Genomic DNA, 26,800 nt, shown 5'->3' with positions numbered 1-26,800 from the left:
CACCATAAGCCTCTCTCTCTCCTTCTCTCCTTTCCCTCATATACCTGCTTTCCCTTCTACCTCGTTCTCTATCTTTTCTATCCTCTTCCCTCCACTCCTCCCCTCTCTTTCCTCCCGTAAACATCTCCCTCCTTCTCTTTCCTTTCTACCCTTCACAAAATTCCCTTAATCTTAATATTCTATCCTCTTCTCTTCCTCTATTCACTTTTCCATTCTCCTCCTTAACACTTTCCTTCCCCTCTACCCTCCACTAATCCATCCCTTTCTCTCCTCTCCCTCTCTCTCTCTCTCTCTCTCTCTCTCTCTCTCTCTCTCTCTCTCTCTCTCTCTCTCTCTCTCTCTCACGGAATTTTCCAGCCACGTCATCATGCAGAGGAGACAAAACAGAAAGAGATTTGTGTCAGCGCATCGAACTGCATCCTTTATTACTGAGAATGTTGAGTAAAGCTTATTGATCGAAGCTCGCCCTGCCATATGGAGGAGGAGGAGGAGGAGGAGGAGGAGGAGCATAATACCAGGTCCTTTCAAGAGATGCCTCGCCCTGGACTAATTAAAACGGGAGGAGGAGGAGAAGGTGGAGAAGGAGGAGGAGGAGGAGGAGGAGGAGGAGGAGGAGGAGGAGGAGGAGGAGGAGGAGGAGGAGGAGGAGGAGGAGGAGGAGGAGGAGGAGGAGGAGGAGGAGGAGGAGGAGGAGGAGGAGGAGGAGGAGGTAGAGCTGGTGGAGGAGGAGGAGGAGGAGGAGGAGGAGGAGGAGGAGGAGGAGGAGGAGGAGGAGGAGGAGGAGGAGGAGGAGGAATGACGATATTACAGGATGAAATATAAAATGTGACTCGAGGACAAATCTATCTAAAGAGACAAAAATACGGTTTGGAAATAGAATAATTTAAGTGTCTTCCTATTTGTCTTCTTCTTCCTCGTTTTCTTCCTCTTCCTCGTGTCCTCGCCCTCCTCTTCATCCTTTAATCCTCTTCCCTGCCTATACCGCTACCACTAATACTACTACTACTTCTACTACTACTAGTATTACTACTACTACTACGAATAATAATAGTAATAATAAAAATAACAACAACAACAACAACAACAACAACAACAATAATAATAATAATAATAATAATAATAATAACAAACATCAATAACCATGATAAAAATAAACGGGAGAGAGAGAGAGAGAGAGAGAGAGAGAGAGAGAGAGAGAGAGAGAGAGAGAGAGAGAGAGAGTTGAAATAAAAAAAATACATAAAAGAATCGAGAAACAAACAATAGGAACAACACAGTCCCAACTCAAATATTGCAGTACCCTCCAGTGGCAACACACACACACACACACACACACACACACACACACACACACGGTAGCTCAGTGGTTAGAGCGCTGGCTTCATGAGCCAGAGAACCGGGGTTCGATTCCCCGGCCGGGTGGAGATATTTGGGTGTGTCTCCTTTGACGTGTAGGTGGTGTTCACCTAGCAGTGAGTAGGTACGGGATGTAAATCGAGGAGTTGTGACCTTGTTGTCCCGGTGTGTGGTGTGTGCCTGGTCTGAGGCCTATCCCAAGATCGGAAATAATGAGCTCTGAGCTCGTTCCGTAGGGTAACGTCTGGCTGTCTTGTCAGAGACTGCAGCAGATCAAACAGTGAACACACACACACACACGATTCAGTAAGCTTCCTCCATCACCACTCTCTCCTCCTCCTCCTCTCTTTTTACATCAATGCTTTTTCTTCACCTTTATATCTTACCTTTGTTTTCCTAACCTTTTTTTTTACTCCCTTTTCTTGACCTCCCCTTCTTTCCTCTCTTTTTTTTCTCCACCTCCTCCTCCTCCTCCTCCTCCTCCTCCTCCACCTCCTCCTCCTCCTCCTCCTCCTCCTCCTCCTCCTCCTCCTCCTCCTCCTCCTCCTCCATTTCTTTTCTCTCCTCTCACCTTGTCTTCATTTTGCTTTTTCCTCCTCAATTCCTTATTTCCTTTACTTTTCTTTTCCATCATTACTTCCTGTCTTTACTTGTCTTTCTTCCTTCGTTCCTTTCTTTTTTTTCCTCTTCCTCCATTAACCCTAACTTCCCCTCATCTCCTATCTTCCTTACTCCTTAACCTTTCCCTTCCTCTATGATCTTCCTCCCTCGTCCTTCCCTTCCCTCATTCCTTTCCGCCTTTCCATTTTTTCTCTCCTTCCTGCATTCTTATCTTTCCTTCCTCGCCTTTTTGTCCTCAGCATTCCTTCTGCCTCCTCAGCCTCCCATTCCCCTCTCTCTGTCCCCCCTCCCTCTCAGCATCGCAGCGCTAGCCAGCCAATGGACCGTCAACACTGCCAGCCAGAAGCTCAGGGTATAAATTAGTGTGATTCTGCCGCCGCTAAGTGACCGATCTGTATGCTGGTGGGGAGCTCGCCGCCAGCCCATTCCAAAAACATGACTGCCTCTTCTAAGACTGCGCATTATCCCATCACTTGTGACTCAGGCTCAGGCTCACACGAACACACACACACACACACACACACACACACACACACACACACACACACACACACACACAGCCAGGCGCGCACACACACACACAAGCATTAAATTTCTCTCTCTCTCTCTCTCTCTCTCTCTCTCTCTCTCTCTCTCTCTCTCTCTCTCTCTAATGAATAACTGAAGATATTTAAGGACACTATTCTTTTGTCCCTGTCTTCAATATTAAGCGCAGACGATGCTCTCTCTCTCTCTCTCTCTCTCTCTCTCTCTCTAGATAGATAGATAGATAGATAGATAGATAGATAGATAGATAGACAGATAAATACATACATACATACATACATACATACATACATAAATACATACATAGATATAGATAGATACAGAGATAGAGATAGATAAATAGAGATATAAAGACATATATCATGATATAGGGGTGGGGAGAGAGAGAGAGAGAGAGAGAGAGAGAGAGAGAGAGAGAGAGAGAGAGAGAGAGAGAGAGAGAGAGAGAGAGGCGCAGGCAGGAAGGGCAAATAGGATAGTGATCTCAGTTTGAAAAGGAATTAAGATCCAACATGTAAGAAGAGGAGGAGGAGGAGGAGGAGGAGGAGGAGGAGGAGGAGGAGGAGGAGGAGGAGGAGGAGGAGGAGGAGGCAGTTTAAGGATGGATGGTAAGTGAATGAAAAGCATATGTAAGAAAAGAAAAGAAAGTGAGGAAAAATATGAATGGAGAGAAAGTAAATTTAAAACATGGGAAAGGAAACGAAGGAATGAGAAGAGAAGACGAGACGAGACAAGACAAGACAAGAGAAGAGAAGAGAAGAGAAGGGAAAGGAAGGGAAGAGAAGGGAAGGGAAGGAAGAAAAGGAAAAGGAATGTAATTAACTATGATGGGAAGAGAAGAAAAGGAAATAAACGGAAGGAAAGGGAAAGAAGAAAAGTAAAAGAAAAACAGAAAAGGGAAGGAGAGTTAAGGAAAATGAAGGTAAGAGAAGACAAAATGAGGAAAAAGAAAAAAGAAAGAGAAGGGAAAGGAAAGGTAGGGAAAACAAACACGTGTGAGTGGCGTGTGGCTGGATAGATGATCGTGTGTGTGTGTGTGTGTGTGTGTGTGTGTGTGTGTGTGTGTGTGTGTGTGTGTGTGTGTGTGTGTGTGTGTGTGTGTGTGTGTGTGTGTGTGTGCTACAAGGGCGGCACGTCACTAGCTGTCACGCACGCCGCTGTACCGTCACCGCCACCGCCTGGAGGCTGAAGACAACGGTGCTTCAGCCAGAATAGCGGCACGGGTGAAGTGTTACCGCCACGCCAATCTGTCCTCCCGCACTCACCCACTCACTGACGGCCCTGTGTGGTGGTGATAGTAGTAGTAGTAGTAGTAGTAGTAGTAGTAGTAGTAGTAGTAGTAGTAGTAGTAGTAATATAGCAATATCAATAACAGGCTACAGTAACAAGAACGAAGAGAAGAAGAAAAGAACAAAAAAAACAAGAAAAATTGAATAAAACAGATACAAAATAAGAATAACACTAGTAACGTTATCACCAGCAGTATCAAACGGTCTGAGCAATGGATAGCACTTTGTTCCAGCCAGCCCCCGTGCAGGTGTTAATCATATAAAGGCGAGGTGCAGTAGGGAAGGACGAGGGAACCCTTTGCTACACGCTAACACTGCCAGGGTGAATGGCTGGCCCTGTCACCCTACCACCACCAGTTCCATTATAACCGTCCCACATAATAACGTTACTATTACTACCAAACACCACAGTTTCAATTTCCTCTCACACCGATGACTGCCTCCCAATGTCCTTGTTGCTGCTACTGGTACTCTTGTTGATATTTCTTCTACTATTGCTACTGCTACTGCTGCTGCTCTTATCAATATTAATAGTGATATCAATCGTATTACTCGTACTAACAATTCTGCTACTACTTCAAGTGCAACCACAACCACCTACTTCTACCACTACGTATTGTACTAATAAGACTATGACCACGACTATTACTACTGCTGCTACTACTACTACTACTACTACTACTACTACTATTCTCATGTATAGAAGTGAAATACAATATATGAGAAGTACAAAAATAAATTTCTTAGCTTCCTCACAAATAAAAAAAAATCTTGTAAGGAATTTCTTCTATTCCTCTGCCCTCGTCGATTTCATTCTCCTTTCTTTGGTAACTAAAATTTATGGGAACACTTTCCTTACATCCCTAAAAAATACAAAATCTAAACCTATGAAAATTTGGAGATGCGGGGCATCGATCCCCGTACCTCTCGCATGCTAAGCGAGCGCTCTACCATCTGAGCTACATCCCCTCCTGCTGGAAAACGGAACTGGAAGCCACACAACTCCACGTGAAAGGCGAACACACTGACAGCTGAGGCGCACAACGTATTTTCCTTCCTAAAAGAGTAATAGTAGTGTTGGTGGATAATGGTGGGAGCATTTCCATTAGTAGTAGTAGTAGTAGTAGTAGTAGTAGTAGTAGTAGTAGTAGTAGTAGTAACAATACCAGTAGCAGCAGCAGCAATAGCAGTAGCAGTAGAAATTGCAGTAGCAAGAGTAAGAGCAACAATAGTAGTAGTAGTAGTAGTAGTAGTAGTAGTAGTAGTAGTAGCAGTAGCAGTAGCAGTAGCAGTAGCAGTAGCAGTAGCAGTAGCAGTTGCAGTAACAAGAGCAAGAGCAACAATAGTAGTAGTAGTAGTAGTAGTAGTAGTAGTAGTAGTAGTAGTAGTAGTAGTAGTAGTAGTAACAGAGGCAGTAGCAGCAGCAAAAAAAAAAGTGAAAACAACAAGAACAACAGTAAAAGCAACAGCAGCAGCAGCAGCAGCAGCACCACCACCACCACCACCACCACCACCACCACCACCAACACCAACAGCAGCATCAAGAGTAAAAGCAACAACAATAGTAGAAGCAGTAAAAACAAAAGCAGCAACAACAGTAAAAGCAACAGCAGCAGTAAAAAAAAAAAAAAAAAAACATAAGCAGAAGCAGCAATAAAAACTGGAGGAAGAGGAGGAGGAGGAGGAGCAGCAGGGTGACACCAACAGCAGCAACAATAACATTACCTTAACTACAACAACAGCCACCACTACCACCACCACCAACAACAACAACAAAAACAGCAATAATAACAACAACAACAACAACCATCACCACACCGGCTAACAAGGCCTTCACGACCCTATTCCGTACAACACCAGACGCACCACCACAACATCACCTCTCTTCCAACCTCCACACACACACACACACACCATTCTAGCGCCACCAATTCTACTTCCCGGAGCTTTTCCTCTTAACAGGGAGCCGCCAAGGAGCCGCTCGTTGTAATTAGCTCCTGATTCCCCTGATGGGAGGCGCGGGAGAGGGGAAAGAGCTGAACGCCGCCTCAGGGTCACCGGGGGGCCTCGGCGGATCAGCGCAGAGACACCACGCCATCTAACGGGGAAAGGAAACACTAGCTGGGGAAACTTGCTGGAGAGGAACACACGAGGAATGGAGGGAGGTGTCTTAGTGATGTGTGTGTGTGTGTGTGTGTGTGTGTGTGTGTGTGTGTGTGTGTGTGTGTGTGTGTGTGTTTCACTGCAGTCTCTGTTTTCAGTTCATTATTTCTTCTATTCGTTCTTGTTGTTCTTTTGTTTTTTCTCTCTTCTTTTTGCTTCTATCTCTCCTTTTCCTTCCTTTTTTCTTTTCCTGTTGATTATTTTTTTCATCTTATCCGTATTTCCGTTCTTCGTCGTCATCTAGTTTTCTTTCCATCTTCTTCCTCCTCTTTCTTTTCTTACTTTTTCGTTCTTGTTCATCCTTTTACATCTACGCATCCTTTAGAAATACATCATTGCTTCCTTTTATCATCAATCACCATTGCCGTCACTATTACAACGGTACTTTACAAAACACTAACACAGAACCTTTCATACATAAACCTTCGCTACCATTATCAATATTAGTTTCTTCTTATTTCATTTTTACTTCACTGTTTTCTCTAAATCTGGAATGGCTACAAAGCTCATTAGCCGTCCCTCTGAAGGCCGGGAATAATTATGATAGGGAGGCAGGCGGACGGGCAGGATGACACGGAAATCTCCTTTAGTGGAATTCAGAAGCTTAAGTGTGTTCCAGTCTTGGCGGTTGTGATGGTGATGGTGGTGGTGGTGGTGGTGGTTGGTGGTTGCTGGTAGTGGTTGCTGCTGCTGCTGCTGCTGTTGCTGTTGTTGTTGTTGTTGTTGTTGTTGTTGTTGTTGGTGGTGGTGGTGGTGGTGGTGGTGGTGGTATTATCATTGTTGTTGTTGTTGTTGTTGTTGTTGTTGTTGTTGTTGTTGTTGTTGTTGTTGTTGTTGTTGCTGCTGCTGCTGCTGTTGTTGCTGGTAGTATCATTGTTGTTGTTGTAGTTGATGTTGATATTATCTTTATTGTTGTTGTTGGTGTTGCTGTTCTTGCTTTTATCATTATTATTGTTGTTATTGTTATCAATATTATCATTATTATTATTATTATTATTATTATTACTATTACTATCATTATCATCATCATTATTGTTGCTCATATTACCATTGTTGTTCTTCGTTTTCTTTTCTCTTCATCTATTTATCGTTATTAATCATAATTTTTCTTGTTGTTAATATAATTGTAATAGTGGACATAGCAGTAGCAGTAGCAGTAGCAGTAGCAGTAGCAGTAGCAGTAGCAGAAGCAGTAGTAGCAGAAGCAATAGCAGCACCAACACCACCAACACCACCACCAACACCAGACAGCAGTGGCAGTAGTGGTAAAGATTCCACAACAAAAAACAAACGCTTTCCCTTTAACGTGATTTAAACTTTTAACCCGAGAGACCAAATCTATTATGAACACTTCATGGGAAACTTTTTTCTTACAAGACGCAAAACTTCCCACATTTTCTCAACCCTAGAAATTAGATCCATCATAATGACACGCGCCACGGCTCCTACGGCACCTGCATGTAACACCAGCTATCATAACGACCCGTACTGTGAAGCGTGTGACCGTGACCGTGAGGCGTGGGACGGAGGAGCGGTGAGTGGCAGCGTGCATGTTCCTTGGCGTGTCAGAAGCTCCAAAGTAAATCCCTATTCTCAATCATTTCAGTCTCAACGTAACCTCTCGTAATAAGCTTGGTGGGAGTTACTGTAGTTTTCAACGGTACTGTGATGTTAATGCTTGTTTTAACCCTTCTCTGTCCTTTTCATAGAAGTTATTGAAGTCTTTTTCTTTTCTTTTTTTTTTATTCAAGATACCATAATTTAAATAGTAACCTCTGTCTATCTATTTTTTGTAGTGGATTTTATTTATTTTAAGGTTCCTGATTATAATGTTAAGTCTCAAATCTCAACTCTTATCTATGTTCAACCTTATCATTGCTAATTCTTTAATCACTAAGCACTCTCAGATACTTTTTTTTTTGTTCTACAGCTACCACTAATCACAATAATAATACTTAAACAAATAATTAAATACATAAACTATTCTTCTAACCATTTTTCTTTCTTGTCAACACTTATAAAGATTTCATCCAATGTGTCTCGCGTCGTGAATTGAGGCAAATCGCAGGACAAATGTAATAAAAAGTAAGAATAAGAAAGTTACTGGTTTTCAAGAATGTTATCGTTGTAATATTCAGGCCTCAACATTTTATCTATCTCTTGTACGTTAGGTTGAAGTTCCTACAGTTTTTAAGGGTACCACGATTGTTATTGTAATCTTTCTTTTCTTTTAAGGGAAAGGAAAGGAAAGAAAGGAAGAAGAGGAGAGGAAGAGGTGAAGATGAAGGAGGAAGAGGAGAGGGAGAGGTGAAGATGAGGGAGGAAGAGGAGAAGAGGTGAAAATGAGGGAGGAAGAGGAGAAGAGGTGAAAATGAAGGAGGAATAGGAGAAGGAGAAGTGAAGATGAAGGAGGAAGAGAAGAGGAAGAGGTGAAGATGAGGGAGGAAGAAGAGAGGAAGAAGTGAAGATGAAGGAGGAAGGAAGAGGAGAGGAGAGGTGAAGATGAAGGAGGAATAGGAGAGGGAGAAGTGAAGATGAAGAAGGAAGATGAGAAGGAAAGATAAAGATGAAGGAGGAAGAGGATAGGAAGAAGTGAAGATGAAGGAGGAAGAGGATAGGAAGAGGTGAAGATGAAGAAGGAAGAGGATAGGAAGAGGTGAAGATGACGGAGGAAGAGGAGAGGAATAGATGAAGATGAAGGAACAAGAGAAGGAGAGGTGAAGATGGAGGAGGAGAGGAAGAGAAAAGGGGAAAAAAATGATAAGAGGTAAGAGGAGAGAAGGGGCAGTTGTACTAATACTAGTTGTTGTAATCTTTCTCTATCTCATTTTTTTCTTAGGGGGAGGAGAAGAGAGGGGAACAAAGGTTGATGAAGGAAGGGAGGGAGAGGAAAAGGGAGCCAAGATGGAAGGTAAGGGGAAGGAAAGGGCAGTTATACTAATACCAACAATAATCTTTGTCCCTTTTTTCCTGGGGAAGGGAAGGGAGATAAGGAAAAAAGGGACAAGGAAACACGGGGAGGGAAACTCTGAGCAAAGGGAAGGAAGGTAAGGAAGGAAGGAAGGAAGGAAGGGCAAGACAGCTGTACTAGGCTGATAGGGACTAGGGAACGTCAAAATAAGATTAGTGAACTGAGAAAAGCTTAGAGCGAGGAATGAAAAATAAGAAAGACGTGAGAAAAGTAAGAATTATATAGAAAAATGAAGAGAAGAGTAAGGAAAAAGAGACCAGGAATAGAAAAAAGACAGTAAAGGTGGCAAAATATTAACTAAGGATAAGAGAAAAGCTAAAAGAAGGCAGTGGAAAGAAATAATGAGAATAACAGATGACTCAGGAAGACAGAACATGAATGGAAGGAATAAATATTTGCAATGAAGAGAGAGAGAGAGAGAGAGAGAGAGAGAGAGAGAGAGAGAGAGAGAGAGAGAGAGAGAGAGAGAGAGAGAGAGAGAGAGAGAGAGAGAGAGAGAGAGAGAGAGAGAGAGAAACACTAAGGAAAAGAAAGGGGAAAAGGAATGAAAAACTGAGAAATGAGAAAGATGTTTAGAGCAAAAATTATATAGAAAATCAGAGAAGAGAGAGAGAGAGAGAGAAAAAAAAAAAGGAGGAACCAGAAACAGAAGGAAAAACAATAAAAGTGGAAGAATATTGACTACAAATAAGAGAGAGACGTAAAAAAAAAAAAACTAGAAAGAAATGATAAATATTAACCATAGATAAAAAATAAAAAGAAAACAACAAATAGAAAGAAACAATTAGTAGAAGATAGAGAGAGAGAGAGAGAGAGAGAGAGAGAGAGAGAGAGAGAGAGAGAGAGAGAGAGAGAGAGAGAGAGAGAGAGAGAGAGAGAGAGAGAGAGAGAGAGAGAGAGTACATGGAAGAAACAAAAGACTAAAGAGAAAGAAAGGTTAGGTTAGATGGAAAGGAAGCTGCGAGTGGGAGAATAGGTGAATAGGTGGGTGGAAGGAGGCACTGGGGAATGTTGGGGGGGGATAGGGGAGGGATGGGGAAAGGATGGGGGAGGGATGGGGCAATGGGTAGGTCACGTGACGTTCATTCCCCTTCCTTATTTGCGCCGGTAACGTAAATTAACTGTAGTGATATTAGGTCTGTCTGTCTTAATTGTAGTGATATTAGGAGCGCTGGGTCAGGAATGGGTGGGTCGGTCTCTCTCTCTCTCTCTCTCTCTCTCTCTCTCTCTCTCTCTCTCTCTCTCAATTACTTGGTTTTATTTATTTTCTCTAAATCATCTTTTATAATATGCTTTTACAGTGGGGAGGAAGGAAGGAAGGAAGGAAGGAAGGAAGGAAGGAAGGAAGGAAGGAAGGAAGGAAGGAAGGAAGGAAGGAAGGAAGGAAGGAAAGAAGGAGGGAGAGAGGGAGAAAGGGGGGAGAAAGGAAGGAAGAAAATTAGAGAAAGAAAGAAAGAAAGAAAGAAAGAAAGGAAGGAAGGAAGGAAGGAAGGAAGGAAGAAAGGAAGGAAGGAAGGAAAGAAAGGAAGGAAGGAAGGAAGGAAGGAAGGAAGGAAGAAAAAAAAGAAAGAAAGAAGAAAGGAAAGAAAGGAAAAGGAAAAAGAAAAGAAAAAGAAAACGAAGGCAAGAAGGAAAGAAGAACGCAAGAAAGGCAAAAAAAGAAAGGAAGACAAGAAGGAAGGAAGGAAGGGAAGGAGAGAGACATAAGGAAATAAGACATGAAATAGCGAAATAAATAAATAGATTAAAACGGCATTCACGAAACATATCCTCAGTTCATCTCTTAGCAAATTATCTCCACATGTTTTTTTTTTTTCTCATTTTATTCATCTCTGTCATCATCATTCACTTATCTATCCACTTATCTATCCACTTTTCAATTACACATCCACTCACGTCTATTAATGCTATCTATGTACATTCTACTTTACATCTTAGGCTTTTTACTTATCGTCTATTCACGTTTAGCAGTAGTAGTAGTAGTAGTAGTAGTAGTAGTAGTAGTAGTAGTAGTAGTAGTAGTAGTAGTAGTAGAAGTGACCTAACTTAAAAAAAAACACTTTATCATATTAGTGGATGAGAGAGAGAGAGAGAGAGAGAGAGAGAGAGAGAGAGAGAGAGAGAGAGAGAGAGAGAGAGAGAAAACAGAGACAGAAATAAAAGAGGAGGGGAAAGAAAATTAATGGACAATAATAAGAAAAAGGAAAAAAAAAATGAAAGAGGAAAAGGAAAAATGAGAACAAGAAAAGAAGAGAAAAAAAAAGAACAAGAACAAGATCAAGAACAAAAAAAAAAATAATTAGCAAATCACATAAAAAGAGACTGCGTATTAAATATGAAAAAGAGGAAAAATGTAGAAAGAAAAAAGGGAATAAAGAGAAAAAGTGATAATGAGTAAGTGACGGACATATGAAAGCGAGAAACGAATAAAGAAGGAAAGAAGGAGAGAGAAAAAAAAAGCGAAAGGAAATTAGGGAAGACAGAACATACTAGAGAAAAATAGGAGAGAGAGAGCAAATGAACAAAAGAACGAAGAGAGGAAGGACGCGAAAAAGAAAGGAAAAAAGAAAGGAAGGAGGAAAGAAAGAAAGAAAGAATAAGAAAGGACGAAATAATTAATAAAAGGTGAAGAAAGACAAACAGATGAAACGGAAAAGGAAAAACGAGAAAAACGAAAAAAACTACACGAAGGAAAGAGGGAGAGAAGGAAATTAGAAGAAAAAGAGAAGGAAAACGATAAAAAAAAATAAGACGAAAGATGTTGACAGGAGGAAGGGAAAAGTTGAAATAGAAAAGGACGAAATGAAGGAAAATAAAGAAAATTAATGAATGAACGAAGGAAACGAGAAGAACTACATGAGAGAGAGAGAGAGAGAGAGAGAGAGAGAGAGAGAGAGAGAGGATCAATGGGTGGCCAAAACATCCCCTTGATTGGCGGCTCATTCTCCTCCACAAGCCTCTCTCTCTCTCTCTCTCTCTCTCTCTCTCTCTCTCTCTCTCTCTCTTGTACTTTATTTACACTTCCTTATCTCCGTTTCTTTTATTTTTATCTACTGTTATTTTCTTGTTATTCTTCCATCCTTTCCCTTCTTCCTCTCTTTCTTCCCTTCCTTCTTTGTTATTTTCATATTTTCTTCCTTATTTTCTTTTCCTTCACATCTTCCTTTCTTACTCCTTTCCTTCCGGCTCTCTCACTTTCTTCCTTTTCCTTTTCTTTCCCAAGCACTTCCCCTTTCACCTTACCTCTCTCTCTCTCTCTCTCTCTCTCTCTCTCTCTCTCTCTCTGTCTCTCTCTCTAGCACCTGAATTTACATCGTCTTAACATACACACACGTACACACACACACACACACACACACACACACACACACACACACACACACACACACACACACATAGACTTTTTTTAAACCCTTGAACACAAACACACGTCACTATTTAGACTGTTAAAAGACAGCACGAGGTAGCAACACATATCGACACTGCTGTCTCCCATTAAGGCGGCCAGGATATAGGAACAGCTCACCAAGCTGATGATACCACCTTGCATTATTCAACAGCGTTCAACAGACGCCCAACCCAACAACAATTAAATGACTCAAGGCGAGATGCTATAGGACGCCTAACTTCTGATCTTTCACTTGTTTCTGATTGGGGCAGAGAAAACCTGGTTTTGTTCAATGCCTCAAAAACTCAATTTCTACAACTATCTACTCGACATAACCTTCCAGACAACTATCCTCTCTTCTTCAATAACACTCAACTTCCCTCTCCTCTACATTAAACACACTCGGTCTATCCTTCACTAAAAATCTAAACTGGAAATTTCACATCTCTACTCTTGCTAAATCAGCTTCCAAGAAGTTAGGTGTCCTGTGGCGTCTTCGTCCATTTTCTCTCCCTCCCAGCTGCTTGCTCTGTACAAGGGCCTTATCCGCCCGTGTATGGAGTATGGCTCTCATGTCTGGGGGATCCACACACAGCTTTACTAAACAAGGTGGAATCTAAAGCTTTTCGTCTTATCAACTCTTCTCCTCTAACTGACTGTCTTGATTCTTTAAGTCACCGCCGCAATGTTGCATCTTTATCTGTCTTCTACCGCTGTTTTCATGCTGTCTGCTCTTCTGAACTTGCTAACTGCATGCCTTCCCCCTCCTGCGGCCTCGCTGCACAAGACTCTCTACTTCTTCTCATCCCTATTCTGTCCATCTTCCTAATGCAAGAGTTAACCAGTATCTTCACTCCTTCATTCCCTACACTGGTAAACTCTGGAACTCTCTACCTGTGTCTGTATTTCCACCTGCCTATGACTTAAACTCTTTCAAAAGAGGAGTGTCAAGACACCTCTTACGTTAATCCTTTTAGATTTTTTTGTTTTTTCTTTCTCCTACTTTCCTCTAAACAGGGCCTGGCAACCAGCGGGATTTTTTTTTTCCAACACTGTTTTCCCTTGGCCAGTGCCCTTGTAATGTAAAAAAAAAAAAAAAAAAAAACATGCCCTTTCCCGAGGTGACTGACTGTTGACTCTCGCTTGACACAGGAGAGAAAGAAGAGGAAGTAGAAAAGGAAAGGAAGGAGCGTTAAAGGAAAGAGTTGTGACACTAGTTAACTCCTCTTACTGGTAACATGAATGAGTGTTAACCCCTTCAGTACCAGCGGATAGGAAGAGAGACGAGTGATTATGACCCGTTGTAATGCTTTCTCTCTCTCTCTCTCTCTCTCTCTCTAGGTTATGTATGGGTTCTATGTTTAGCAGTAGTAGTAGTAGTAGTAGTAGTAGTAGTAGTAGTAGTAGTAGTAGTAGTAGTAGTAGTAGTAGTAGTAGTAGTAGTAGTAGTAGTAGTAGTGATAGTAGATAATGGTTGTAGTAATTGTAGTTCTAGTAGTAATGGTGGTGGTGGGTTGTCTTATTTTCAAGTTACTCGGGTGCGTGTCGTGTCGTGTCGTGTCATCAGCCTGTAAGGAGCCGAGGTGTTAAAGAGAAGTGTCCTTTAACCCCCTTTTTCATATTCATTCTGGTTACTATTTGGTGATTTTATACAGCTTAAGAAACTTGTGTGGGGATTAAAATAGTGAAGACTCCAGCCATTAATCTTCTGACCTCCATAGACCCTGCCTAATGTAAATAAAATCGTCTATAATCGTAGCCAAAACTCAAGGTAAAAATGTGTCCCAGTACTGGAGGTGTTAATGAGAAAAGAAGACTTATGACGCTAGGTAACTCCAACACTTGCAACGTGAGCAAGATTATTTTTTTATAAGAGAGTAATTAAGAGTGTACGGATATGAGGCAAGGTGATTTCATTTACCAGACCTACATGTGGCAGTCCTTGAATAGAATCTACATATCTATATCTATCTATCATCACTATTCATTAATGTATCAAGCTACTATTAAACCTCCCTATTTACTGCACTAATAACCGGATTACGTACTCTTTTTCCAATCATCTGCCACTCGATCTGAGGAACAAAAGTCACCCAAAAGAATAGGATGAATGGAATTATAAACCAGAGAATTCTTGCCTACATACCATCGTCATATCCCTCTAATTAATTATAATGTAACGTACGTAATGTGTGTGTGTGTGTGTGTGTGTGTGTGTGTGTGTGTGTGTGTGTGTGTGTGTGTGTGTGTGTGTGTGTGTGTGTGTGTGTGTGTGTGTGTGTGTGTGTGTGTGTGTGTGTGTGTGTACATAGATTTTAAATGTGACACTGTGATGCTGTAAGACCATACGACTGAGAGAGATGACCAGAAATGCAATGTACGTACATGATGCAATGAATTTACATTATGAGAGAGAGAGAGAGAGAGAGAGAGAGAGAGAGAGAGAGAGAGAGAGAGAGAGAAAAACAATGATTACATACACACACACTAATAGATATAATGAAGAAATAAATAAGACCAAGGTAAAGTAAATATGAGTGACTTATCTTAACTTTCAATAAATCAACATTCAACTCAACTGACTGACTGACTGACTGAATGACTGAATGAATGACTGACTGACTGAACTGAATGACTGACTGACTGACTGACTGACTAACTGAATGACTAACTGACTGAATGACTGACTGAATAACTAACTAACTAACTGACTGAATGACTGACTAACTGGATGAATGAATGCATGAATGACTGGTGCATTGATAATTAGAAAAATGAAAAAAAAATCAACAAGGAACCGAAAATAATGGATTGCAAGACACGACTGGACACAATACAAGTATACAAGTGGAGTTCGTGCGCACGTTAGCGAGGCCGTGACTGGGAAGGGTTACAGAGGAAAGGAGGAAACGATGACAAAGGAGAGAAGGAAGCAAGACACACGGAGTTACAAAGCATTACTGAGGGAAAGTAACCGTAAAAGTAGCGGAAAATCATGCACACACACACACACACACACACACAGGTAAGGCAACGGTAGAGGAGATTGTGGTGATGAGGGTGATGATAATGGCAACTTTACACCATTATAATTTTAACCCTACAACTTTTTTAATATATTCAGATTTTTCAAAGAATTTACCCAGTTTGCCTTTTCAATTAACATGTAAAAAGAAAAAAAAATCAAAACACAGTACATAAAAAAAAAAAAAACATGTTCTTTTATTTCTTTAGTGCAGGAATCAGCCAACTAAACACCTACACACACACTCCCATTCATTTGTGCCATGTGCTCTCAAGTTACCGTTACCTGATCTTCATATTGCTGGTATTCAAAGAGCGTCACTTCTTCCTGATACACGATTGCAAACTCTCTTTCTTATGCGTCAGGAAGACAGAATAATGGCATAAGAAAGAAAGAAAATAAGAGACTAGGAAGGAAGAAAGGAACAAAGGGTGGGACGGAGGGAGGGAGGGAGGGAGGAGGGAGGGAAGTAAGGAAAGAAGGAAGGAAAGAAGGAAAGAAAAAAAGATAGGTACATAAATAAAAACAAAACTCAAAATGGTTAATAAGAGCATGGAAAGAGAAGGCACGAAAGGAAGGAAGAAAGAAAGAAAGAAAGAACGAAAGAAAAAAGGAAATGATCGAAAAAGAAAATGGATGATTGAAAGACTAAATAAATGAATGAATGAATGAATGAAACAAAAAAAGATGATGAATGAAGAAATAAACAGTGATTAATAATACATGTAAACCTCCCATTCTCTCCTTCCTTCCCTCCCTCCCTCCCTCCCTCCCTCCCTCCCTCCCTCACGCCCTCCTCACTCCCTCACCACTCCATACATAAACAACAACACAACAATGAGAAAACCAACCAACCAACCTTTCACTCCACCGATCTTACATTTCCTTCACCCACCACATCTCTTCCACATTCACCCATTTCTCTCCCATCACTGCTACAACCCTTCCATCACACCCATCACTTCCTTGAACCTTACTAGAGCCATTACAATACACACTAGCAACCCACCCATCCACGCCCAACCTACGCACTGCCTCCCACCCACACCCACGCCCATACAACTAGCCTGTACACTCGTCACGCTGCCTCGAACCTTGACAGCAGCAACGAAGCTCTGTGTCATAACGGATGAGAGGGCGAGAAGCGTGTCAGAGAGAGAGAGAGAGAGAGAGAGAGAGAGAGAGAGAGAGAGAGAGAGATTCACATTTCCGTCTGATATTTCTCTCTCTCTCTCTCTCTCTCTCTCTCTCTCTCAGATAATAAAAAAGAAAAAACATTATTACTATGAAAAAAAGAAAAAAGGAAATAAAAATAAGATAAGAGACGAGAACCAGAAAATTCTGTTATCGAAAGAGAGAGAGAGAGAGAGAGAGAGAGAGAGAGAGAGAGAGAGAGAGAGAGAGACTAAAGCAAACGTCACTTCTCAATCCCTCCCTCTCTTCCTTCCTTCCTTCCTTCCATCTTTCTTTCCTTCCTTCTTTTTTTCTCTACCTCCATTTCTCTTCTCTCTCTCTCTCTCTCTCTCTCTCTCTCTCTCTCTCTCTCTCTCTCTCTCTCTCTCTCTCTCTCCTTCTTTCTTTCCTTCCATGTGTCCACCATGTCTCCCTCTCCTCCTCTTCCTCCTCCTCCACTTCACCTCCTGATACTTATACATGCCCAAGCCGCCTCTTCCTCTTCCTCTTCCTCTTCCTCTTCCTCCTCCTCTTCCTCCTGTGACTTTACCATTACACAGACACATAGAAAGATGGATACACACACGAAAATGTACACAGCCCCTGAATTGCAAATATACATAGGAAATAAGATACATTAGAGACTGCGTAGAGTAGATTGATAGATAGATAGATAGATAGATAGATAGATGAATAAACAGACAGATAGATACATACATAATACATACATACATACATAGATAAAAGGATAGATAGATAGATAGATAGATGGATAGATAGATAGATAGGTAGATGGACAGACAGAAAAGATGCGATATATAGATCTACGTAAAGACGGAAGGTAATTAAGGTTACAGAACAAAAAAAAAAAAATAAATAAATAAATAAATAAATAAATAAATAATAATAATAATAATAATAATAATAATAATATGTAGAAAATTCACCAAAGCTAGCAATTTAACCTAATACAGCTGCAAATTCGGCACCACCAGAGAGAGAGAGAGAGAGAGAGAGAGAGAGAGAGAGAGAGAGAGAGAGAGAGAGGTGGGTGGGCGGGTGATACGACAATGTGATTTGAGTTGTACATTTTTAGCAACTAGGCATCGAGAGAGAGAGAGAGAGAGAGAGAGAGAGAGAGAGAGAGAGAGTCGGGTCGGATCACCGGATTGGAATCAGCCATCGGATCTGTCCCTTTCGGATCGAGTCGGCCCGATCCGGATTTGTCATTCATGTCCGCCATCCGCTGCACGCTAAATTTTGCCCAGTGTTTTATAAATATGTATGTGTATGTTTCTCTCTCTCTCTCTCTCTCTCTCTCTCTCTCTCTCTCTCTCTCTCTCTCTCTCTGCTATTATCCTGATCAAGCATCAAAGTAATCGGAAACATGAACTGCAAATTTAGTAGTAGTAGTAGGAGTAGGAGGAGGAGGAGGAGGAGGAGGAGGAGGAGGAGGAGGAGGAGAAGGAGGAGGAGGAGGAGGAGGAGGAGGAGGAGGAGGAGGAGGAGGAGGAGGAGGAGAAGAGGAGGAGGAGGAGGAGGAGGAGGAGGAGGAGGAGGAGGAGGAGGAGGAGGAGGAGGAGGAGGACAACAACAACAACAACAACAACAAGAGGAAGAGAAAGAGGTGGTGGTGGTGGTGGTGGTTACAATAATAAATATATAATAAAATAGTAATAATGATAGCAGTAATTCGTGTGACCTGTGGATGAGCACTTCACTTTCTGACTGGTTGTGCCTTATAGCTTACTCAGAGGAATGGTGGCTCGCAGACCAACCTGCACAGTATATGTAGGAATCTGGAGGGTCACAAAGCGCTGATTGGTCCGTTTCCTGCCTGAGATACTCACTGTTGCTACATTAGCAATGTGGCTAGCCCACAAACTATCTTTCTCCCACTTTTTTTCACCCCTTCTCTTCCCACCCACTTTCTCATAGCTACCTGTCTTCTTTCTTCCTCCATCTTTATAAAAAAAAACTTGCTACTTTCGCGGGGATCTCTGTCTACACGATGCCGCCCGTTCCCTTGTTATGTTTCCTTTGTCCAGGATAATGTATATAGATTCCCGTGCCTTTCTCTGTTAACTGGAGAGATTCGCCTTCATGACCTTTACTTCACTCCACTTCGGCAGATGTCCTTTTTCTTCTACGTGGTTTACAAAGGCGCTGCTTATCCTGAGGTGTTTGATGTCAGTCTGGTGTTACTTTAATTACCGGCGTCGCCAGTCATCTGCTTGTCTCCCCGCAGCATTTATTACTACATCCGCCGCATGTTTGGGTGTTCAGTCTTTTCTGCTTTCTTGTTTACGAGGTCTTTGATCTTGCTGCCTGTAGATGTTACCATGCGAATGCTGAGATCATTTAATAACATGGACAGCTCACGGGATACTTGAGCACTGCACCATTAAAAATTTTGATCTTTTCACTCGGTTCCTTCTTCCATGATGGATCTTGCCTTCCCTCTGGTATGCACAAGAGTCCCTTCGAATATCCTAGATTTGAGAAGGCGTTTCTGATGAATTCCACTTCTTCTGACAAGCATTCTCTCTTACAAATCCTCAGCCATCTAAGGAAAAACACAATGACCACACCCGATTTCGTGCGTTCATCATGTGTGCTGTGGACATTGATGAAATTGTTATCGTTCGTTGCCTTTCTGTGCATTTTAAATTTCATATTTTTCCTCGAACGTGTATTCCTTCCCCATTTTTCCCACAAATTGCCAAAGTGTCTTTACAATAATAACAATAATAATGATAACAACATTTATAATAATAATAATAATAATAATAATAATAATAATAATAATAATAATAATAATAATAATAATCATATCAATCGTTGCTGTAGTTATGAGTCGAAGAATAAAGAAAGGAGGAGGAGGAGGAGGAGGAGGAGGAGGAGGAGGAGGAGGAGGAGGAGGAGGAGGAGGAGGTAGGAGGAGGAGACTAACGTGTATATTTAATAGATGAAAGAGAGAGAGAGAGAGAGAGAGAGAGAGAGAGAGAGAGAGAGAGAGAGAGAGAGAGAGAGAGAGAGAATACAGTAAATCTTTCTATAACAAATCAGAGCAAATAACCCTTTTAAAATCTCCCTTATGAGCAAAACACCCTCTTCACTACAAAACCATTACCACTGTGCATTATACAGGTGACACAGATTCCCACGGTAAAAACATACAAAACAGAATAAGTACAAGTCACATCATAAGGGCTCACGTTACACAGTCAACATTAACCCGTTCTATACTGTGACGCATTTTTACCTTGAAGTTTGTGTACAATTTGACGATTTTATTGACATTTGGAAGGGTTTTATGTAGATCATGAAATTAATGGCCAGAGTCTTCACTATTTTAATCTCCACATAAGTTTCTGAAGCTATATAAAACCGCCAAATAGTAAGCAGAACGAATATGAAGACGCGTCGTGGTACTTATAGGGATTAATCTTCTTCATTACCTGGACACATTTTTACCTTTAGTTTTGTGTAGGAATAGACGATTTTATTGACATTAGGAAGCCTCTATGAAGGTCAGAAGATAAATGGCCAGAGTATTCGTTATTTTAATCTCCCACATGAGTTTCTGAAGATTGGTAAAAATCATCAAATAGTAATCAGAATGAATATGGAAACGTGTCACGGTACTGAAAGGATTTAACTCCCATCTCTCCACAGGTAACACGGCAACGAGATAACACACTCCCAACAGGTAAATCTGATCCCGTATGATCGATAAGGCTTTAGGCAGCTTCGAACATGGTCAAAAATTTATTCATGTGTATCATTTTGAACTTCATTGTTGTCTTAACCCTTTCAATACTGGGACACATTTTTACCTTGAGATTTGTGTACGATTAGATCATTTTGTTGACATTAAGATGGGTCTATGAAGGTCAGAAGATTAATGGCTGGAGTCTTCACTATTTTGATCCCCACATGAGTTTCTGAAGCTGTATAAAATCACCAAATAGTAACCAGAATGTATATGGAAACGCGTCGTGGTACTCAAGGGGTTAACTGCGAGTCATCTATTGGTCACCTTACAAAACCTGACAACTGTGAGAATTCAAGTTGCAAGTCCAGTCTCACAGTCTCTTGGTAAGCTATGCAAATGAAACGTTCCTCTTGTTTGTTCGTGGGCTTACCAACAAGGGTGGCGTTCTGGTTGGATAGATTATAAAAACACTCTTAAATTGGCCCTACTGTCTTACCGGTTCTGATTTTTTGTTTGCTCCCAAACAAAAAGAAGTGGTCAAAGTTAACAATGGAACCTGACAGCTGATATACTTTTTGTTGGTTAGCTAGCACACGAAAAAGGAACAATAAGAACATAAGACAATGAGGGAAAATGACTGGCTGTGGTGTATAAGAAGATATGAGAAATTAAGACCGAGGAGAAACACTAGACAAAATAGAAGTAAGAATAGCAGAAGACAAGAAGACAACAGCTGTACAAAATAAGACTTCTGCCACACAATTAGGAGGCAACAGGGTACGTTTATTGGTGACTGGATGTGGGCCGATAAAGACGAGAGGAGGTAAGACTGAGATTAGATGAAATAGAAGTGAGAAGAGCAGGTTACTAGAAGACAACGGCTGTACAAAATAAGACTTCTGCCACACAATTAGGAGGCAACAGGTAAGGTGTTGCTGACTGGAAGTGCCCCGTAAAGAAGACGAGAGGAATTAAGACTGAAGGAAAACATTAGACAAATAGAAATGAGAAGAGCAAATTAAGAGAAGACAACGGCTGTATAAAACAAGAGCCCTGCAACACAATTAGGAGGCAACAGCTTAAGTACTTTTGTTGCTGACTGTGGAAGTGCCCGGTAGAAAAGATGACAGGAAATAAGACAAGAAAAATATTAGGCAAAATAGAAATGAAAACACCAAATTATAGGAGTTCAACGGCTGTACAAAATATTACTCCTGCCACACACTATGAGGCAACAGGCAAGGTACTTTTTCTTGCTGACTGTAGAAATGCCCCGGTAAAGAAGATAAGAGGAATTAGCCCCTTCAGTACCATGACACGTTTTTATATTCATTCTGCTTACTATTTGGGGATCTTAAACAGCTTCAGAAACTTATTATGTGAAGGGATTAGAATAGTGAAGACTCTGGCCATTAAACTTCTGACCTCCATAGACTCTTCCTAATGTAAATAATATTGTCTAATCATACCCAAAACACAAGGTAAAAATACGTCCCAGTTCTGAAGGGGTTAATGGTCAACAACATGCACGTCACCCACTAAATTCCTTCCTGTCTCGGGTCACACACCTCCATACTAGCCCCTTTAATCTCTCTCTCTCTCTCTCTCTCTCTCTCTCTCTCTCTCTCTCTCTCTCTCTCTCTCTCTCAGTGGTTATTTATACAGCGTTCCTGCTTCCTACTCACTTCACTTCAGGAACACAAACAACAAGACCACCACCACCACCACCACCACCACCACTACTAACACCAACACTACCACCACCACCAATATCAACAACAACAACAACAGCAAGACCACCACCACCGCTATCATTACCACCACCACCACCACCACCACCAAAAACAACAACAACGTAACACTAAAAATATAACAGTAATGAAACTCAAAAGGTGATATAGTTTGCCATCTTCTCAATTCCTTATTCTCATGCGTGGTCTACATTTAGTAACGAGGAAGTCCAATGAATCACGTATATCAACCCAGATCACTGAAAATAAACAGACTATTCATATTAGCTTCCATAATTAACTCTTTTATCAAGGTATGCCAGAATTCACAGCAATACAGGGACAATATATGAAGTTTTATAAGCACCTAAAGGGGTGATAATATGAAGAGTTAGCTTTCTAGTGGCTTATAATGTAATCAAGCGTGCCTGTGTAACGGAAGGAAGCATCTCAGAGCGGCTACATAGGGATAGGGAACCACAAGTTAGCCAAGGTACTTTTATTCCCTAACAAAGCCGAAATGTTAGGGAATATTCCTCAACTTATGTCTCCTTACCACTCACCCACTTTGCACATTTGTCTCCACTCATACAATCTGATCAATGCAAGCTGTACCAAACACCAGTCAAAAGGCTTCAATTAAGACTCGAATTCTCAAACACTTCACCACTTCACCTACACTATTTCAAAAGGCTTTATTTAAGTTAGCACATGTTTTTTTAAGGTGGTTTTACTGTTCAACAAGCAGACTGACAAGATTTCTACACTATCAACTGGAGAAACACTCTTGAGAACCCCGCTAATCATGTCTGTGATCTTGGAAAATTGTAAGGTGAGAGAACACAGTGTTTCTGAATACCCTATTAAGACCCTGTGACCTCCAGCCGGACTCTCAGCAGGTGATCAGGTACAGGTAGGTGTGTCACGTGTAGAACTAGTGAATCATTGCAGCTTTCCTTATAATCGTACGTTCCTATACACCCCATGGCTGCCACACTGCCCTTGCCGTTGTGTCTGTTATGAGTAGCTTTGAATATTAACCCCCTCAGTACTGGGACACATTTTTACCTTGATTTTTGGGTGTGATTAGACGATTTTATTAACATTATGCGGGTCAGAAGATTAATGGCCAGAGTCTTCACTATTTAAACCCCAACATAAGTTTTTGAAGCTGTATAAAATCACCAAATAGTAACCAAAATAAATATGAGGGGAGTTAAAGGCAACTTCTCTTTAACACCTCGGCTCCCTCCAAGCTGATGACACGACAGAACTTGTAGAATCACGCACTATTAAAAACAAGACAACCGTCACCACCATTATTACGATTACTACAATTACTACTACCATTATGTACTCTCAATACTACCACTACTACTGCTGCTGCTAAACATATAACCTATTAACGAGAGAGAGAGAGAGAGAGAGAGAGAGAGAGAGAGAGAGAGAGAGAGAGAGAGAGAGAGAGAGAGAGAGAGAGAGAGAGAGAGAGAGAGAGAGAGAGAGAGAGAGAGAGAGAGAGAGAGAGAGAGAGAGAGAGAGAGAGAGAGAGAGAGAGAGAGAGAGAGAGAGAGAGAGAGAGAGAGAGAATAGCATTACAACGGGCCATAATCATTAGTCTCGCTTCCTACCCGCTGCATGAACCCAGCCACACCGGAATGTGCTAAAAGGTGCAGTACTGTGAGGTGTTGCGTGATGGCACCACCAGACACACCATCCCACTACACAACACAACTTTACTTAACCCAACGCAACTCAACACAACCTGACCAAATACCTACCCAAAGATGTATGACTGTAGTGTTGTATTCTATCTTAACGGTAACGGGGACTTACTTACTATTAGTGTCTTATCTATTTACTTCACTACTCATTTCTATTTATTTTTATTTTCAGCAGAGCAGCCCATCGTATGTTTTCTTTTTATTATTTGTTTTCATTATTGTCTTATTTATTTATCCATTATTTTCTTTTTTAGTCTGAGTACTCCATCTCCTCTTCCTCCTCCTTTTTCATTTCTTTTCTTTAATCCCTTCCGTACTGGGACGCATTTCTACCATGAGTTTTGGGTATGAGTGAAGGACTTCATTTACATTAGAAAAGGTTTATGGAGGTCAGAAGAATAATGGCCAGAGTCTTCCCTATTTCAATCCCCACATTAAGTTTCTGAAGCTTCATAAAATCGTCAAATAGTAAGCAGAATGAATATGAAAAACGCGTCATAGCACGGAAGGGGTCATGGGTTACTGTACTTAGTATATTTGTGGGAGGATTACTTATCTATCGTCCCTGTAGTCGTACGCATCTATGACAATGACAAGGAAGTAGTGTATTCTTGACAAAATCTATAAGAGCAAACTTGAACGATGTTATGGAGCCAAAAGACAAGACGACAGTGAACCATGCATGCTTTGGGGTCCGAGGGGTCTCCAAGCGCACGGGTTCGAATCCTGTCCATGGTCCGAGTGTAAGTTGGGCTTCCTCACTCGGGGCAAGGGTTTCCTAGCGGGTGGGCTTTGAGATAGGAGGTACCCCAAAAAGTATCCCCTTTCGTCCATATATTCCCGTGAAAAAGCCCACATGGTATAAAAAAAAAAAATGCTGCATCAATCCTTTGGCTGTCAGTGGAAAGTGCACTCTAGGCTGACACAAGGCATTTACATATGCTACTGTGTATTCAGCTGAGAATCTATGACAAAGAGTGCATTCCAAATTAGAAAGGAGTGTATCAAAAAATTTCTGGCACTAAATTTACCTCTTTATTTTTCAAACGATGTGGGTTTTCACGGGAATTACGGGCTAGAGGTGGCATTTCTGGACTCTCTTCCCCATTGCTATCTATTTATTTATTTTTTCCCGAGAGCAGCAAAGTACTCAGCTTTTCTCCACTGTTGTGTACTTGATTGGCCGCAAGGTTCTTGAAAAGATGTATACATAAAATAAAGAAAGTGTGGTTGGTCCTTGGGCGAGGGCGGAGGTTGAGGGATTCCCGTGAGTGTGGGGCGCCTCGTGAGGGTTGCTGCCTGCCTCATCAGCCTTCACACACAGGTACGGAGGTAACATACATACTGACTGCCCTTTGCTGTAATGGTTAGCAATGCTGCCTGTAAACCTGCAAAAATCACTTGTCTTCCTTTTCCACAAAATTTACGTGTTTTCTGTCTAAGAAAGAACAGTTACTTAAATAAATCGTACATAAAACTTCAAACCTACTAAACTAAACACTCGACTCAAAATTACAATCAATTACAGCACAAACGTTCTTCTTTCAGTAACCTTTCGCCTGCCACCAACCTGCTAGAAGTGAGGTTCGTAAATATCTGTATGATTACAAATCTATATCTGATGTCTATTTTGATTAATAAGCATTCTCTCTCTCTCTCTCTCTCTCTCTCTCTCATGTAAGAGTGGCCCTGGCTGCAAAATGAAAGAAAAGCCACACCAATGTGTCCGTGGCTAAATAATAATAATTATCCAAAGGTGAAGAAGAGCGTTGAAAGTCAGGTATTTTGGTAAGATACAAGCAGGCACGGGGTTCAGAGTTTACCATTAAAATGTATAAAAGATTGAGAATACTAGATAATTCATTGCATTACTGCATTACAGAGATTGACAAAATAAAATTGATAGACAGTAAGAAGTGTTATGCAGCGCCGCCGCAGCAGGGGACACACATTTCAGAACACCAAAACACAGAGCGAGAAGATAGCGAAGCGTCTTAGATGGTACGAGATGCTCTCCAAGCCCAAAATCTCACACTAAAGTAACTGAGAGGAGGCGCACTCACCATTCCTGCTTTAATGCAATAAGAAAACAAATACTTTAGAAAATAAGGGATCCTGAAACACGTTATACCTACACGTGGCAATCCTGTATGAAGCACTGCTTCCTATTTCCAGAAATCACTATTATCCATAAAACTGTCTCGTATGCAATGTATTTTTTCATGCCCTAATGACTCAGCACTAACATCGTATAAACTGAGCCTATTTCATGCATCTACTATAATTTCCGTCCCTTTTTAAATCTACCTCTGTAAAAGTTGAAATCTATTATTTCTTGTCCTCTCAACATTACTGACCCTGATTTTCCTTATGTCATCATTAAAAGATCTCAACCAGTTACTGGCCTGAATAAATTACTGTCTTACACACACACACACACACACACATACACACACACACACACACACACACACACACACACACACACACACACACACACACACACACACACACACACACACTTGCGGGCAGGAAACAGTGAAGAACTACTGGTGTCCACTCACAGCCCCTCATACCCAGAAAGTGCTCAACATGAACAGCTAGGCGGACTGAACAGTCTCCAGCAGACACTGCCATCTGACCATCTCAGGAGCCCTTTAGAGAAAGACTGGGCTCCTCCACGGTGGTGTCCACTGCCCGCTGGACTTCAATGGACCTTTAAGGGGATCGTAGCAGTAAGGACCGTAGCATTAAGGACCGTAGTTTTAAGGACAGTAGTTTTAAGGACCGTAGTTTTAAGGATCTTAGTCTTGATCATTAATTATTATTGTCGTTTTGCGGATCGTTGTTATCGTCGCTATTCGGATTATATCATCATCATCGTGTATTCATCGCTGTAATTGTTTATGCTGTTGTCGTTCCACGCTCATGTCACCAACACACATCACAACACAAAACAACACAACACACAGGGAAGAGGTCTTTTTGGGAAGAGAGACTTCTTTCAATACACACAAACAACACATACACACACACACACACACACACACACACACACACACACACACACACACACACACACACACACACACACAT

General features: G+C 41.3%; 1 non-coding gene across 1 annotated transcript; it reads right to left on the bottom strand.

Annotated features, from left to right (window-relative positions):
- Nucleotides 1-4,708: 4,708 nt before the first annotated feature.
- On the bottom strand, nucleotides 4,709-4,781 carry Trnaa-agc. Its single transcript has one exon. It is a non-coding gene; the product is annotated as a tRNA-Ala (tRNA).
- Nucleotides 4,782-26,800: the final 22,019 nt, after the last annotated feature.

The sequence above is a fragment of the Portunus trituberculatus genome, chromosome 44 (assembly GCF_017591435.1).
Source record: "Portunus trituberculatus isolate SZX2019 chromosome 44, ASM1759143v1, whole genome shotgun sequence".
Taxonomy (NCBI): Eukaryota; Metazoa; Arthropoda; class Malacostraca; order Decapoda; family Portunidae; genus Portunus; species Portunus trituberculatus.
This window is presented reverse-complemented; position numbering and strand designations above follow the sequence as displayed.